This window comes from Nycticebus coucang, chromosome 6 (assembly GCF_027406575.1).
Source record: "Nycticebus coucang isolate mNycCou1 chromosome 6, mNycCou1.pri, whole genome shotgun sequence".
NCBI lineage: Eukaryota > Metazoa > Chordata > Mammalia > Primates > Lorisidae > Nycticebus > Nycticebus coucang.
In genome coordinates this window covers 33,912,072-33,929,772 of record NC_069785.1, presented here as the reverse complement: position 1 = coordinate 33,929,772, position 17,701 = coordinate 33,912,072, and the positions used below count along the sequence as shown (strand labels likewise).

General features: G+C 39.8%; 1 pseudogene; it reads left to right on the top strand.

Annotated features, from left to right (window-relative positions):
• Window positions 1-200: 200 nt before the first annotated feature.
• LOC128588644 (olfactory receptor 11G2-like) lies at window positions 201-870 on the top strand (annotated as a pseudogene).
• The last annotated feature ends 16,831 nt before the right edge of the window (window positions 871-17,701 follow it).

Here is a 17,701-nt window from a genome sequence, read left to right as displayed (position 1 = left end):
TCCTGTCTTCCAGACTAATGAATGTGTCCAGCAGAGAAGCTACCAACTCAGTCAGCCACTTTATCCTCATGGGATTTCCCTCAAGCCCCAAAATGCAGCTCCTCTACTTCGGGCTTTTCTCGCTAGCCTATACTCTCACCCTGATGGGGAACGCAGCCATTGCCTGTGCTGTGAGTTGGGACCGGCGCCTTCACACACCCATGTACATCTTTTTGGGAAATTTTTCTCTCCTGGAAATATGTTATGTCACCACCACTGTCCCTAAAATGTTGGCCAACTTCCTCTCCACAAGCAAGTCCATCTCCTTTGTGAGTTGTTTTGCACAATTCTACTTCTTCTTCTCCTTTGGGTATGACGAGGGCTTCTACCTTTGCATCATGGCCTTTGACAGGTGCCTTGCCATCTGCCGCCCTCTGCACTATCCACGCATCATGACCAGACAGCTGTGCACTGGCCTCGTCATCTTTGGATGGTCATGTGGGTTCATCATCTTCTTCACTCCAGTTGTTCTCATCTCACAGTTGCCCTACTGTGGCCCAAATGTCATCAACCATTTCCTGTGTGATCCTGTTCCACTGATGATGCTGTCCTGTTCTGAAGACATCACCACCCAGCTCATTTATTCCACTGTCAATCATATCTTTATTATTGGCACCTTTCTCTTTATCCTTTGTTCCTATGCTCTAGTGATTTTGGCTGTGGTGCGGATGACCTCAGAGGCTGGCAAACAAAAGGCTTTCTCCACCTGTGCTTCTCATCTGGCAGTTGTCACCCTGTTTTATGGCCCTAGTATAATGATGTATGTTAGTCCTGGATCAGGACACCCAGTGAAAATGCAAAAAATCATTACCTTGTTTTATTCTGTGGTAACACCTCTGTGCAATCCCCTAATATACAGCCTCAGGAACAAGGAGATGAAGGATGCTCTGGTGAAAATCTTCAGGACAAGAAAAGGTGTTCATTAAAAATGAGTGAAAGACAAATTTCCTCTCTCAAATGCAACTTGCCTGAATAAGAAATGTGTGATACATTTGACTACAAATTTATTAAGTTTTATTAAGAAATTAATACAATGAGGACTCATTATCATCTTGAATTCCACTCACCACATGATGCAATACTATAGTCTTATTTAAGAAGAATGTTTCAACAGTGAATTAGATTTTATGTCAAAGGTAATATCAAGTAAGTAAAATTTGAGTATAAGCCGGTTGGATCCTCCAAATGTAATTCATTGTTTTAAAAGAAGACAGAGTCTGTTTTGTATTATTGAGCTGAAACAACTAACACATGTGTGGAAACCATAGACCACTCTGGTGATTAACACTGCACTATAATTCTCCACTAGGAAATAGTGACCAAAACAGAAGAGTCGAGTTTTAAGAATTCCACCTTGAGACTGCAGCAGATGGTCTTTATGTTGTGGAAATAGCCTTCACCGGATAATAAATAATTTCTCAGAGAGCACACAAGACAAAAATTAGGAATTTAAAGTGCATTCATTATGCAAAGTATCATACAGATAAAAATCTAGCTATTAGAAAGACATGAGCATTACTCGGAGAATACTCGCGTTGTGGTAACTCTAGTTTGAACATAGTTCCTGGTACCATAATTGGATTAGGGTTAGTACTGTGTGACTTATTTTAGGACTACCATAGCATGGTTAAAATTACTTCTATAAATATTTGATTAGGATAGTTGCTTTAATTACGATTTTCGTTTTGTTCTGTGACCATATTTTTCAAGCATCACTCTCAAAATAAAAACAAATCACATTCTAAAATGTAGTTTACACAATTTTAATTTGTAGCCTTCAAAGTTATTGACTGCACAAAGTAAGGAGCACCTGCAATTAGGCTTCATGCCATCAAGAACCTGGGCTGAGAATACTTCCTGGATTTGAAAGGCAAGATTCCTGTTAAGTTCTGGGGAGAAAAGATGGTTGTTTTATTTTACTTCACATGGGAAATGTAAATTAAACAGCAGCCTGAAGAACTACTGTACATGGGACGAAAATATAAACGATTTAGAATTTTATCCACACTGACTTCAGTGGTAGGCTCAAATCTTTAAAGGACTTTAAATTTAACTCCTATTTTCACTTGTTCATGCCAGTTTCATTCATCTTTCTTAATTTTATGTCAAAAAAGGAATAAGAATTAATTTAAACAAGGTAATGTCAACTGCTATAAATTTTTACAGTACCTATATTTGTAAATACCTTCATTATTAAGCAAACTTTCCCCATGTACTTTAAATTCTATCTCACATTAAGCTTGCTATCATGTAATAGAAAGAATTAAAAGCTATTTGATACATTAAAAACAATTTCCCTGAGACACAGATGGGCCTCCATTGTGCCAACATCTCTTTTTCAGTTCATAACTAAGTAAGTAGGTTTCATACAACCAGGTGACAAAAGAGGGAAGACGCTCAGGCTTGTGTCACAGGCGGATTGTCAGAATATATATGGGTATTTGTGCAAAGAAAAAATTGACTACTGCTGCACCTTAGCCCCTCTTAGGGGTTCCCATAGAATGTGGTGGTGTACAACCTCCTCACAAACCAGTGACTTGGGAGGAACCACATAGTTGTCACTGTACACCACATAGTTGTCACTGTACACATTGGGAAAAACAGCTTGCTGTGCAAGATAAGGATATGTATAGACTATCAACTGTTGCAAAAAGCTTCACTGATTTGAGCAACACCTGGCCCCTGCAAAAAAGATTTAAAAAAAAAATCAGATGTAAAGAAGTTTGAGATGAAGACATATACAAAGTATGCAGATCTTTCTTTCTTAACTCAGTGCCCTTTACAGAGGATCCTCCCAGTACAGGCACTGAAGAGCCAAGTGAAAAGAATGAGTCACCTGGAAATGTCAATCAGCGCTGACATCATTCATCTCAGTGCTTACACAAAGTGCCCATGAAGAAAGTGGAAGTGATGGATTCTGCGCCTGAGGTGCAAAATACAGGCACTCTCTTACCAAGGCAGGTGACCAGCCACTGAGCCACTGAAATGCAGACTCAATGGCAGACCAATGCTAAGCCCTTAATATGGCACCAACCTTTGAGAAAACCAATCAGCAATGGGTGGCAAACTGATTATATGATATTTCTTATATCATATCTATTTCTTAAGTAGCTGGGTTCATCTCTTGGTTCTCTATTCTGTTCCATAAATCTGCCTCTGTGTTTTTGTGCCAGTACCATGCATCACTATAGATTTATAGTATAGCCTTAAGTCTAGTAATGTAGTACCTCCTGATTTGTTTTTATTTCTGAATAATTTATTGGCTATTTGAGGTTTTTTCCGATTCCATATAAAACACAGCACTATTTTTTTTAAGCTTTTTAAAGTATGACAATAGTGCTTCAATAGGGATTGCATTAAATCTGTAGATTGCTTTGGGTAGTGTGGACATTTTAACAATGTTGATTATTCCCAGACATGAGCATGGTATGTTTTTCCATTTCTTAACATCGTCAACTATTTATTTTCTCAGAGTTTCATAATTCTCTTTATACAGATCTTTCACATCCTTTGTTAGGTATATTCCCATATATTTCATCTTCTTTGACACTACTATAAAAAAAAATAATAATAATAAAGTCCTTGACTACAATTTCAACCTGAATATTGTTGGCATATATAAAAGCTACTGATTTGTAAGTATTGATTTTGTATTCTGAGACACTACTATATCCTTTGACTGCTTCTAAGAGTTTTCTATTTGAGTCCCTGGGATTTTCCAGACACAGGATCATATCATGTGCAAAGAATAAGAGTTTGATCTCCTCTTGTACCCTATTTGGATACTCTTGATTGCCTTCTCTTGCTCAGTAGTGATGGCTAAGACTTCCATTACATGTTGAATAGCAGTGGAGACAGTGGGCATCCTTGCCTAATTCCTGATCTGAGTGGAAATACTTTCAAGGTTATTGCATTCAATATAATATTGGCTGTGGGTGTACATGGCCTCTATCAGTTTAAGAAATGTCCCCTTTATGCCTATTTTTCTTAAGTGTCCTGATCATGAAAAGATGCTAGATATTACCAAAAGCTTGTTCTGCATCAATTGAGAGAATCATATGGTCTTTGTTTTTTATTTTATTGATGTGATTTATTATATTTATAGATTTGTGTATGTTGAACCAACTCTGTAACCCTGGAATAAAACCAACTTGATCATGGTGTATAATTTTTTTGATGTGTTGTTGAACTCTGTTTGCTAAGATCTTGTTGAATTAATGACATTGGTCTATAATTTTCATTCTTTGCTGGGTCCTTTTCTGTTTGGGGGATCAGGGTGATATTTGTTTCATAGACTGTGTTGGGAAGTATTCCTTCTTTTTTCTATGCTTTGGAAAAGGTTGTATAATATATGTACTCATTCCTCTTTAAAGGTTTGATAGAATTCAGATGTGAAGCTATCTGGTCCCAAACATTTCTTTTTTGAGAGATTTTGTATAGTTGATGCTATTTCAGTGATTGATGTAGGTCTATTCAAAATTTCTAATTCTTGGATTTTCGGGGGAGGAGACAAGATGGCTGACTGAAGCCAGCTTTCCACAGAGGCTCCCGTCCAGAAGGAGAGTTAAAGGACAAAAATTCAGCAAGTAACCTGGTGGATTTGAGCTGCACTAAGAGAAAAGGTTGAAGAATGCACGTCAACCCCGCTGAGGTGAGCTGCAACCACAAGAATACAAAGAAAAGGTACGAAATCCATCACCAAGCTGACGGGAGTCCCCTCCCCCATGAGAACAGCTCAGAGTGCCCCACAAACAATCGAGCAGAGTTCAAAGGTCCACCCACTACACTTCATGGGAGAGACCCTCTAAAAACTGGACCTACCTCCCCTACTAGGGTACCACGGCATCCTCCTGCCAGGCATAAAACTGTATATAGTCTCTACCTGGAATTCTGAGCTCGCAGCGCTCCCCTCCACTCACACTGAGGTCTGGAGGCCAGTCCCCCAGGAGTTCAGAGTCTTGGGTGATTTCTTGAAGGGTGTGGACGGTGCCTGGACTACAGCTGGTCAGTGCTGGCTCCAGGGCATGGGAGTGAGGAGAGGACAGCCAGCGAGAGGGCACCACACCAGAGCGGCAGTTCCCTGAGGCACAGTGCAACAGCCGTCTTTTGGTGACAATACGGACAGGCATAAAACTGTGTAAAACTGTGTGTATTCTCTGCCTGCAACCCTGGGCTCCTAGCACTCCCCTTCGCTCTCACTCCAAGGTCTGGAGGCCTGTCCCCCAGGAGTGATTGATCGAGGGGTGTAGATAGTGCCGGGGCTGCAGCCGGTCAGTGCAGACTCTGGGGCACAGGAGTGGAGAGAGGAAAGTTGGCTGGAAGGGAGCTACACCAGAGCAGCTGTTCCCTGAGGCATAAAACAGCAGCCCTCTTTTGCTAGCAATACTGCTCACAACCGAATATTCTGAAGCCACACCCCCTTTCTCCCTGGGCAACCAGAGACTGTGAGTATAGGATTTCCCTGAGGCAACACCAACTTGCAAACCAGGAAAACTCCCAGGGCAGGCTGACCCAGAGGTCCGCTTTACTGAACCTAAGACGCACCTGGCCCTCAGGGGATCGTCAGCCTATAGACAATACAAGAGCAAAGACAAGCTGATTTGGAACTCAATTCAGCTTCTCTTCTGCAGGGGAACTGCAAAGTTGTTCTGTTCTGTTCTGTCAGTAACATTAATCAGGGGCCAGACTGGACCTGAGTGACAACCCCCCAACCTTCATCAAGCGCCCATGGTTGTCAGGCCTCACCTCCTCCTGCTAGAGAGAGGCAGAGCGCAGCGGCCTGGCAGACTTCCTTGTGATTCAGGCAGGTACAAACTCCTGGAGTACTGGTTCACTACGGGCAACTGGGTCAGCCAACTGCAGAGTTATCAGTAACTGGGTGTGACAGTGGTGCAAGGTGGGGAAGGAGGCAGCAACTTTCCCAGACTGATCTATTGGCTGGGTGGCTCCTCCTGACTCCACGCAGCACTGAAGCAAGCCACACCAGAGTAGTCACCAGACCCCTGTGATCCAGTTCACAGAGACCTCTTAAATTCTCTCACCTGAGACAGGTGCAGACTGACACAATTGATTTGGACCCTTTGAACTCAACCAATCACCTGAGGACAAATCAGGTGGTGCCCTGGGTGCACAGTGGTAGGAAGGTTTGATTTTCCTTTTCCAATTGTTTGCTGGTGGGGGGCAGGGTGACTTAATTGCTGATATTTCTCCACAGCTGAAACTTCAATCCAGAGTATCTGTTTCACTAGGGTGGAACAGAAACCAGCTGAAAACTAGAAAGAACCACTTAGCTTCACCACACCAGACAGGGCCCCAGTTTCTCAGGCCACAACACTGTACAGGCCCTCGACAAAGTCCTAGGGGGAAAAAATCAAAGGGAGTAAAACAACCATGGGGCGGAATCAGCGGAAAAACTCTGGTAACATGAATAACCGGAATAGATCAACTCCCCCCCCCCAAGGAAAGATATGGCAGATGTAATTGAAGATCCCATTCATAAACAACTCGCTGAGATGTCAGAAATTGAATTCAGAATTTGGATTATAGACAAGATTAATAAAGTGGAATTAGGAATTCGAGGAGAAATTCAAAAGTTGTCTCAAGAATTTAATGAATTTAAAGACAAAACCACCAAAGACTTAGACACACTGAAGCAAGAATTTGCAGCCCTCAAAGATATGAAAAATACAGTAGAATCCCTTAGCAACAGAATGGAGCAAGCAGAAGAAAGGATTTCTGAAATTGAAGATAAAGCCTTTAAACGCTCCCAAACTCTCAAAGAGAAAGAGAAATGGAGAGCAAAAACGGATCATTCTCTCAGAGAGCTCTGGGATAATTCAAAGAAGGTGAATATCTAAATAATTGGAGTTCCTGAAACAGATGAAGTGGCCTCGCTGGGCACAGAGGCCCTTCTGCATGAAATTATGAAAGAGAATTTTCCAGACATGCCTAGAGATTCTGAAATTCAGATAGCAGACAGCTTCAGAACCCCAGCACGACTCAACCCCAATAAGACGTCCCCCAGGCATATCATAATCAACTTCGTTAAAGTTAATATGAAGGAGAAAATTCTCAAAGGAGAATTTCTACCAGGAGAAAAACCATTACCTTCAAAGGGAAGAATATTAGAATGACTGCAGATCTCTCTGCTCAGACTTTTCAAGCCAAAAGAGGGTGGTCATCAATGTTTAATCTCCTCAAGCAAAATAACTTTCAACCCCGGATCGTGTACCCAGCTAAACTGAGTTTCATTTATGATGGAGAAATTAAATACTTTAATGACATTCATATGTTGAAGAAATTTGCCATAACCAAACCAGCTCTTCAGGATATTCTCACACCTATCCTCCATAATGACGAACTCAATCCTATACCACAAAAGTAAGCTCACTCAGAAACTTCGGATGAAACTCCAATTTCCACACTGGCAAAAGGATTAAAAATGCCCACTGGACTTTTGAAAAACTCAATACCCAAAATTTTACCAGACTTATCAATATTCTCCATTAATGTGAATGGCTTAAACTGTCCTCTAAAGAGGCATAGGTTAGCTGATTGGATACAAAAACTCAGGCCAGATATTTGTTGCATACAAGAGTCACATCTTAACTTAAAAGACGAATACAGACTCAGGGTGAAAGGATGGTCATTCATATTTCAGGCAAATGGTAATCAGAAAAAAGCAGGTGTTGCACTTTTATTTGCAGATACAATAGGCTTTAAACCAACAAAAGTAATGAAGGACAAGAATGGTCACTTAATTTTTGTTAAGGGTAATACACAATATGATGAGATTTCAATTATTAATATACATGCACGCAACCAGAATGTACCTCAATTTATAACAGAAACTCTAACAGACAAGAGCAACTTGATTTCCTCCAGCTCCATAATCGTCTGAGATTTCAACACTCCTTTGGCAGTGTTGGATTGATCCTCCAACAAGAAGCTGAGCAAAGAAATCTTACATTTAAACCTAAACATCCAACATTTGGATTTAGCAGACATCTACAGAGAATTTCATCCCAACAAAACTGAATACACATACTTCTCATGAGCCCACGGACCTTGCTCCAAAATCGATCACATCTTAGGTCACAATTTTAACGTCAGTAAATTTAAAGGAATAGAAATTATTCCATGCATCTTCAAAGACCACCATGGAATAAAACTTGAGCTGAGTAACAACAGGAATCTGCATACTCATACAAAAACATGGAAGTTAAATAACCTTATGCTGAATGATAGCTGGGTCAGAGATGAGATTAAGAAAGAAATCGCCAATTTTTTGGAACAAAATGACAATGAAGACACGAACTATCAGAACCTCTGGGACATCGCAAAGGCAGTTCTAAGAGGGAAATTTATAGCACTGCAAGCCTTCCTCAAGAGAATGGAAAGAGAGGAAGTTAACAACTTAATGGGACACCTCAAGCAACTGGAAAAGGAAGAACATTACAACCCCAAACCCAGTAGAACAAAAGAAATAACCAAAATTAGAGCAGAATTAAATGAAATTGAAAACAAAAGAATAATACAACAGATCAATAAATCGAAAAGCTGGTTTTTCGAAAAGATCAATAAAATAGATAAACCTTTGGACAACCTAATCAGGAAAAAAGAATAAAATCTCTAATCTCATCAATCAAAAATGACAAAGACAAAATAACAACAGACTCCTCAGAAATCAAAAAAATCCTTAATGAACATTACAAGAAACTTTATTCTCAGAAATACGAAAACCTGAAGGAAATTGACCGATACATGGAAGCACATCTCCTTCCAAGACTTAGCCGGAATCAAGTGGAAGTGTTGAACAGGCCCATATCAAGTTCGTAAATAGCATCAACCATACAACACCTCCCTAAAAAGAAAAGCCCAGGACCAGATGGTTTCACATCAGAATTCTACCAAACTTTTAAAGAGGAATTAGTACCAATATTACTCAACCTGTTCCAAGGGTAGATAAAGAAGGAAGACTACCCAACACGTTCTATGAAGCAAACATCACCCTGATCACCAAACCAGGAAAAGACCCAACAAGAAAAGAAAATTATAGACTGATATCACTAATGAATATAGATGCAAAAATATTCAACAAGATCCTAACAAACAGAATCCAGCAACACATCAAACAAATTATACATCATGACCAAGTCAGTTTTATACCAGGGTCTCAAGGCTGGTTCAATGTACATAAATCTATAAATGTAATCCAGCACATAAACAAATTAAAAAACAAAGACCATATGATTCTCTCAAATGATGCAGAAAAAGCTTTTGATAATATACAGCATCCCTTCATGATCAGAACACTCAAGAAAATCAGTATAGAAGGGACATTTCTTAAACTGATAGAGACCATCTACAGCAAACCCACAGCCAATGTCATATTGGATGGAGTTAAATTGGAATCATTTCCACTCAGATCAGGAACCAGACAAGGCTGCCCATTGTCTCCATTACTTTTTAACATTGTAATGGAAGTTTTAGCCACCGCAATTAGGGAAGAAAAGGCAATCAAGGGTATCCATATAGGGTCAGAAGAGATCAAACTTTCGCTCTTCACAGATGATATGATTGTATATCTGGAAAACACTAGGGACTCTACTACAAAACTCTTAGAAGTGATCAAGGAATACAGTAGCATCTCAGGTTATAAAATCAACATTCATAAATCGGTAGCCTTTATATATACCAACATTAGTCAAGTTGAAAAAACAGTTAAGGACTCTATCCCATTCACAGTAGTGCCAAAGAAGATGAAATATTTGGGAATTTATCTAACAAAGGACATGAATGATCTCTATAAAGAGAACTATGAAACTCTAAGAAAAGGAATAGCTGAAAATGTCAACAAATGGAAAAACATACCGTGTTCATGGCTGGGAAGAATCAACATTGTTAAAATGTCCATACTACCCAAAGCAATATATAATTTCCATGCAATCCCTATTAAAGCTCAATGTCATACTTTAAAGATCTTGAAAAAACAATACTTCATTTTATATGGAATCAGAAAAAACCTCCAATAGCCAAGACATTACTGAGAAACAAAAACAAAGCAGGGAGAATTACGCTACCAGACCTCAGACTATACTACAAATCGATAGTGATCAAAACAGCATGGTATTGGCATGAAAACAGAGAAGTAGATGTCTGGAACAGAATAGAGAACCAAGAGATAAATCCAGCTACTTACCATTATTTAATCTTTGACAAGCCAATTAAAAACATTCAGTGGGGAAAAGATTCCCTATTTAACAAATGGTGCTGGGTGAACTGGCTGGCAACCTGAAGAAGACTGAAACTGGACCCATACCTTTCACCATTAACTAAGATAGACTCTCATTGGATTAAAGATTTAAACCTAAGACATGAAACTACAAAAATACTAGAGGAGAGTGCAGGGAAAACCCTTGAAGAAATCGGTCTGGGTGAGTATTTTATGAGGAGGACCCCCCGGGAAATTGAAGCAGCTTCAAAAATACACTACTGGGACTTGATCAAACTAAAAATCTTGTGCACAGCCAAGAACACAGTAAGTAAAGCAAGCAAACAGCCCTCAGAATGGGAGAAGATATTTGCAGGTTATGTCTCCGACAAAGGTTTACTAACCAGAATCCACAGAGAACTCAAACGCATTAGCAAGAAAAGAACAAGGGATCCCATCGCAGGCTGGGCAAGGGATTTGAAGAGAAACTTCTTTGAAGAAGACAGGCACGCAGCCTTCAGACATATGAAAAAATGCTTATCATCTTTAATCATCAGAGAAATGCAAATCAAAACTACTTTGAGATATCATCTAACTCTTGTGAGACTAGCCTATATCACAAAATCCCAAGACCAGAGATGTTGGCGCAGATGTGGAGATAAGGGAACACTTTTGCACTGCTGGTGGGAATGCAAATTAATACATTCCTTTTGGAAAGAGATTTGGAGAACACTTAGAGATCTAAAAATAGATCTGCCATTCAATCCTGTAATCCCTCTACTGGGCATATACCCAGAAGGCCAAAAATCACATCATAACAAAGATATTTGTACCAGAATGTTTATTGCAGCCCAATTCATAATTGCTAAGTCATGGAAAAAGCCCAAGTGCCCATCGATCCAGGAATGGATTAACAAATTGTGGTATATGTACACCATGGAATATTATGCAGCCTTAAAGAAAGATGGAGACTTTACCTCTTTCATGTTTACATGGATGAAGCTGGAACATATTCTTCTTAGTAAAGTATCTCAAGAATGGAAGAAAAAGTACCCAATGTACCTAGCCCTACTATGAAACTAATTTAGGGTTTTCACATGAAAGCTATAACCCAGTTACAACCTAAGAATAGGGGGAAGGGGGAAAGGGAGGGGAGGGAGGGGAAAGGTGGGTAGAGGGAAGGGGATTGGTGGGATTACACCAGCAGTGCATCTTACAAGGGTATATGTGAAACTTGGCAAATGTGGAATGTAAGTGTCTTGGCACAGTAACTGAGAGAATGCCAGGAAGGCTATGTTAACCAGTGTGATGAAAGTGTGTCAAACAGTCTGTGAACCTAGTGAATGATGCCCCATGATCATATGAATGTACACAGCTATGATTTAATAAAAAAAAAAATCTAGTTCTTTCTGGTTGAGTTTATGAAGGTGGTGTGCTTCCAGGTATTGGTCCATTCTTTCAGATTTTCATATTCTGGGAATAGAGTTTTTGTAGTAATCAATGAGAATTTTTTGAATTTCTGAAGTGTCTGTTGTTATTTCTTCTTTATCGTTTCTGATAGATGATGTTAGAGATTTTACTCTTCTCTTTCTGGTTAGGTTGGTCAAAGGTTTATCAATTTTATTAATCTTTTAAAAAGATTGTTTCATTGATTTTCAGAATTATTCAATTTCATTTAATTCTACCCTATGTTAGACATATTTAATCAATGACCAGAAAGGGGCCTTCTCACTTTTCAGTGAGCCACTTACCAGAAATTTGTTTTTTGCTATCTCTACAAATTTCTGCTAGCCTGTGATCTTCAAAATGACTTTATGCAGGATGGTTAATAAACAGCTGTTACAGATATTCATCATCTCCCTATTCCACAAACTATTCTAGATGCCTCTCATCTTTGATTACTCATACATGATCTACAGTACCTCTGGTGCAATAACAAAGCAAGGACTTGAGGTCCCTAGATGCTGGGGTTATGAAATGGGCACTTATGTAGGATCATCCTGCTTGTGGCAGTGGTCTTCCTGGGCCTACTCAAATGTGTTCTGACTGAGGACCAAAAATGTTGCACTGAAATTGTATTGGTCAAGATTTTACATCAATCTGAAGAGGAAAATGTTGACCTCCATACCCAGAGATGTCAGTGAGCCCATGAAATGGACTAAATTTGATAAGACAGATATCCGAGTCAAGAGATGGACTTTGAGACAGGGTACCAAGGGCCTTGGGCCAACCCATTTCCCCCCACCCTTCCTCACATATAACTGAATAACTGAAGAATGTGCTGGGAATACAACATCCTGAGATAAGGAAGAAATGACCACAGCAACAAGGTTGCAATGAATCCTAGTCTTCTGTCATTTTCTGCCTATCACTGGGTAATAAAGTTGTTACACGTGCCCCAAGTGACTGTTGTGTCTCACTAAACACATGCAAGTAGCACAGTGAACAGTCAGTCTACTTCACACACAGTCAGTAGATTAATTTCCATTTGTACAAATATAATATTTTCCTATGCTAAATATTAGGAAATAAAATTTCTGGGTCAAAAGGAACATTCATGTTCAAATTTACTAGATATTGTCCACTTGTCATACAACGCATTTGAACCAAATTCACACCACATCCTAAGGGCCTGAATCCAATTTCTCAGTATCCTTAACTAGACTCATCCTATGAGACAAAATAGGAAACATTGCAAACGTAATTGGGGAACTTTTTTACTTTCATTTATTAATTTACTCAGCATATATATGCTGAGAGTCTACTGTGCATTGAGTCCACATGAAGGATAGATGGTTAACTAAACTGGATGCCACAGGCTTTTGTGGAGCTTACAATCAAATCCTAAATATAGTTTCCAGGTCAGGGATTGTCAAATTACATAAAGGAAAGTTACATAAAGCTCTCACACCATTCAGTAGGGGTGGAGTGGGGAACTCTATCTTAGTTTTCTTAGTGTGGGAGGATTCCCAAGAAAGCAATGCTTGAGTTGAGAATCCATAAAATAGCATCACCTAGATAAAGGGCAAGCAGGCTGGAAGTGCATATTTAGCAAAAGGAACAGAATATGACATAATTTCTTGTTCACTTTTCAAGAATCAGTTCTGGCCACAGAAGACAGAAGAGATTAGAGTAGGAAAAAGATAAATGTGAAAGCAATAATGAGGCAAAAAAAAAGTCACAAGTAAAGTCTAGAGATCTGGTGGATATAGAGAGAAATGCATATTCATAAAAAACATCTGAGACATGGAAGAGTCAGAATGCATTTAAAGATTGAAACAGACCTTGAAAGTTAGAAAAATTGCACAGATGCTCCTAGGGACTTGTCATACTTCTTCACCCCAATATTTCAGGGTATGCCAGCCTGACTTCAACTGTCAAACTCTGATGACTTTCGCTGACCGCAGAAGCCTGCTTTTGTTGACCCTGGTGCAAGTTGGCCATGCTGTGGAGCTAATGTCCCTTATTTAGCCCTTAAGTAATGACTATCAGGAACTGGTATACGAATATCCTGCACCTCTCAGGCAGAAAGTTTCTGAGGTGATTCTCCTACACTGGCTCCCAGAGCTTTTCCTAATTTAATCCCCAGTCAGCCATTCTAGTAACTGGCTTCAAAATTCACTCTTTATTGGCTGCCTTCCCTCCCTAGCCCACTTCCCCAGTCTCCCACCACCAGTTGTCTTACCCACCATATAAACTACCTGCTGTGATGAATCTTAGACTTTGTATCTGCTCCTGGAATAACCTTGTAGTCTGATGAAAGGGAATCCCATTCCCTTAGAAACACAAGAGGAGAATCCAGTTAAGGGATACTCATTTTATTCATTTTGGAATTACATTTGAGGTGTCTCTGAAATATCGCAGCACAAATGTCGTCTAGCAGTTAGATATAAACACCATGCACTAATTCTCATCTAAAACTCTGAGGCTATAATTTTCATAATGATGTAATTCTGGGAAAATAAGTAGAGAGCACTGAAGAATTAAATGACCTAGGAAATAATATAGCATTAAAAGATATAAAGGCCTAGAACCCAGCAATGAAGAATATCAATATTCAATGGCCAAATAAAGGAAAATGAACCCACAAATTAGATGGAGGAATTGTAGCCAGAAAGGTAAGGATTTTCTGAGAAATCAGCCAAGAAATCTGAATAGAGTTATCACTGAAGCCAAAGGAAAAAAAAATGTTGCAAGAAATGAACACGATTGCTAGATTCTGCTGAGAAGAAAGGGATACATACTGGAACCAAAAAAAGTCCATGAGACTTAGGGACATGAATGTCATTGGTGATTTATGCAATGGCCATTTCAGTGACATGGTAGAGGAAACCATATTTAAATATATTGGAGATGAGGGGAACATGTGCCAAAGATGAAGCCTACTTGCTGTTTCTTAAACATGCCAGGCATACTCCAGCTTCATAGCACCTACACGTACTGTCCCCTCTGCCTGAAATCCCCTTTCCCCATATATGTGTATTTTTTAGCTTCAACTTCCTATAAGTCTTTTCCCAAATGCTGCCTTATCACTGGGACCTTCCCTGATAATGCCATTGAAAATCACAACCCAGGGGAATGGGGAATGGTGAGATAATTACCAAAGGGTGCTAAGTTTCAGTTAGGGTGAGTAAGTTTTGAAGATCTATTGTGCAACATGAAGATTATAGTTTAAAACAATGTAGTGCAGTTTTTTTCTTCATGTCTGTGGAAATTGGTACCAGGACCTCCCTGAGAATACCGACCTCTGGGGATGCTCAAGTTCCTTACACATAGTATTTGCAGATAACCTAAGTACATCATCTCTGATACTTTCAATCATCTCTAGAGAACTCATAATACTGAATACAATGGAAATGCTATACAAAAGTCATTATACTGGGCGGCGCCTGTGGCTCAGTGAGTAGGGCGCTGGCCCCATATGCCGAGGGTGGCGGGTTCAAACCCAGCCCCGGCCAAACTGCAACAAAAAAATAGCCGGGCGTTGTGGCGGGCGCCTGTAGTCCCAGCTGCTCGGGAGGCTGAGGCAAGAGAATCGCGTAAGCCCAAGAGTTAGAGGTTGCTGTGAGCCGTGTGACGCCACGGCACTCTACCCAAGGGCGGTACAGTGAGACTCTGTCTCTACAAAAAAAAAAAAAAAGTCATTACACTGTATGGTTTTTATTTGGATAATTTTATGTTGCTTTTCAATCTTTTTTTCAAATGTTTTCTATCTGCAGTTGGTTGAATGCCCAGATGTGGATTTTGTGGATACAGAAGGCCAATGGTGTATGCCAAACTTGCTAAAAGAGTAATCATAAATGTTCTCACACTTATTGTACCCTCAATGAATCCCCAACAATAAAAAAAAATAAATAAATAAATAAATAAATAAAGATAAATGTTCTCACAATAAAATTACATTACGTGGATGACCATGTTGATTGGCTTAATTTAATTATTTACAAATCATATGTACATAAACATATCACCTTTTATACTATAAATATATGCAGTTTTTTTAAAGTATAGCATAATAAAACAGCAGACAAAAGCAACCATTTGAGCATACACTGGGAAGAAGCCTTGGGAAAAGGCCAAAGTCAGAGTACCTTCCTGAGAAAATTATACATGACAACTTAAGCCTCAGAATGTATCAATAACCAGCCAAATATACCTCTGTAAAGACAGAAAATAAAATAATTCTAACTCTGTGAATTGTCTTTTTTTCTCATATAAATCTATAGACAGTCTTTATCTGTCATTTAAAACTTAAAGCTGGGGGGAAAGTTTCACCTTTGCCATCTCCTACACATACGCCCTATTGACCTGCACTTTGTTGTTTTCTCCACCTTTACTCATGACTCCCCAGTATACCATACAGTTTACTTATTTATTTGTCACCTGCCTTCCTCCATTTGTATAAGTTCTAGAAGTCAGAGATTTTTTTTGTTGTTGTTGTTGAGACAGAGTCTCACTTTATGGCCCTCGGTAGAGTGCCGTGGCCTCACACAGCTCACAGCAACCTCCAACTCCTGGGCTTAAGCGATTCTCTTGCCTCAGCCTCCCGAGTAGCTGGGACTGCAGGCACCCGCCACAACGCCCGGCTATTTTTTTGTTGCAGTTTGGCCGGGGCCGGGTTTGAACCTGCCACCCTCGGCATATGGGGCCGGCGCCCTACTCACTGAGCCACAGGCGCCGCCAAAGTCAGAGATTTTTATCCCTTTTGTGAACTGCCGCATTCATGAGCATTTACCGCAGTGCCTGCAACATTGGTAATCAACTAGTGTTGTGGAATTGACTAAACAGTTTTCAATATATAAATATAAAAATAAATAATATAAACATGCATAGCAAATTTTATATTGAAATACAAGTTCAACTATAAATGTAAATAGAGATGAAAGGGAAAACTTTAAATGTCATGTAATTATATTATTTTTGCTAATGTGTTTACTCTCATTTTCCTACAGCATATTTGTAGTTACACTTTATATAAGCACAAAATAAAATATTTGTTCAAAGAACTTAACTTTAAAAAGTTCTAATTAGAAGCTCGGTGCCTGTGGCTCAAGCAGCTAAGGCACCAGCCACATACACCTGAGCTGGCGGATTCAAATGCAGCCTGGGCCCATCAAACAACAATGACGGCTGCAACCAAAAAATAGCCGGCAGGCGCCTGTAGTCCCAGCTACTTGGGAGGTGAAGGCAGGAGAATCCCTTGAGCCCAGGAGTTGGAGGTTGCTGTGAGCTGTGATGCCACAGCACTCTACCCAGGGTGACAGCTTGAGGCTCTGTCTCAAAAAAAAAAAAAGTTCTAATTAGAGTATAGATTTGGGTAGGCAGACCAAGGAAAGAGCAAGGACTCAAACGAAGTCCTTGAACAAACCTGAGAATAAAGAAGCTATTAATTTCCCAGCATTGCACAGGTACAAAGTGACCTTTCCCTCATTATATCACAATTATAATAAACAAATAATTGGTGGTTTTGACCAGCCCCTTGTGGGAAAAATAAGGGAAGTATGAGTAAAAACTGAGGATTTACAGAAGGAACACGGACTGCTCAGGATTCCACACAGTTGTTCTTTGAGTCTGCCCACTCATTCTCTCTTTTTTAAATTTCAGGATATTAGGGAATTACTCCAAAATTATAGGTTATTACTCGAAGATCAATATCACATGGCACAGTATGTGCAGTAAGTCTCTGCACTTCCTCCTCCATATTATGAATGGGAACATGAAAGACTAAGAACAGTACACATCACCCCAGGGAAAGCAGACACCAAAGTCCAGAGTCCTACACTGTGCTGCTCACAGAGGGACCCACCACAAAGTCTGGCTGCTTCCCAACCTATTTATACCTAAAAACAGCATCTGGAGACCTCGGGTCTACTCTGGATGGGCCACACATCATTCAATTATTTGGAGTGCTAGTTTCTGTCCGGTGGTCAAATCCAGAAACCCAAACAG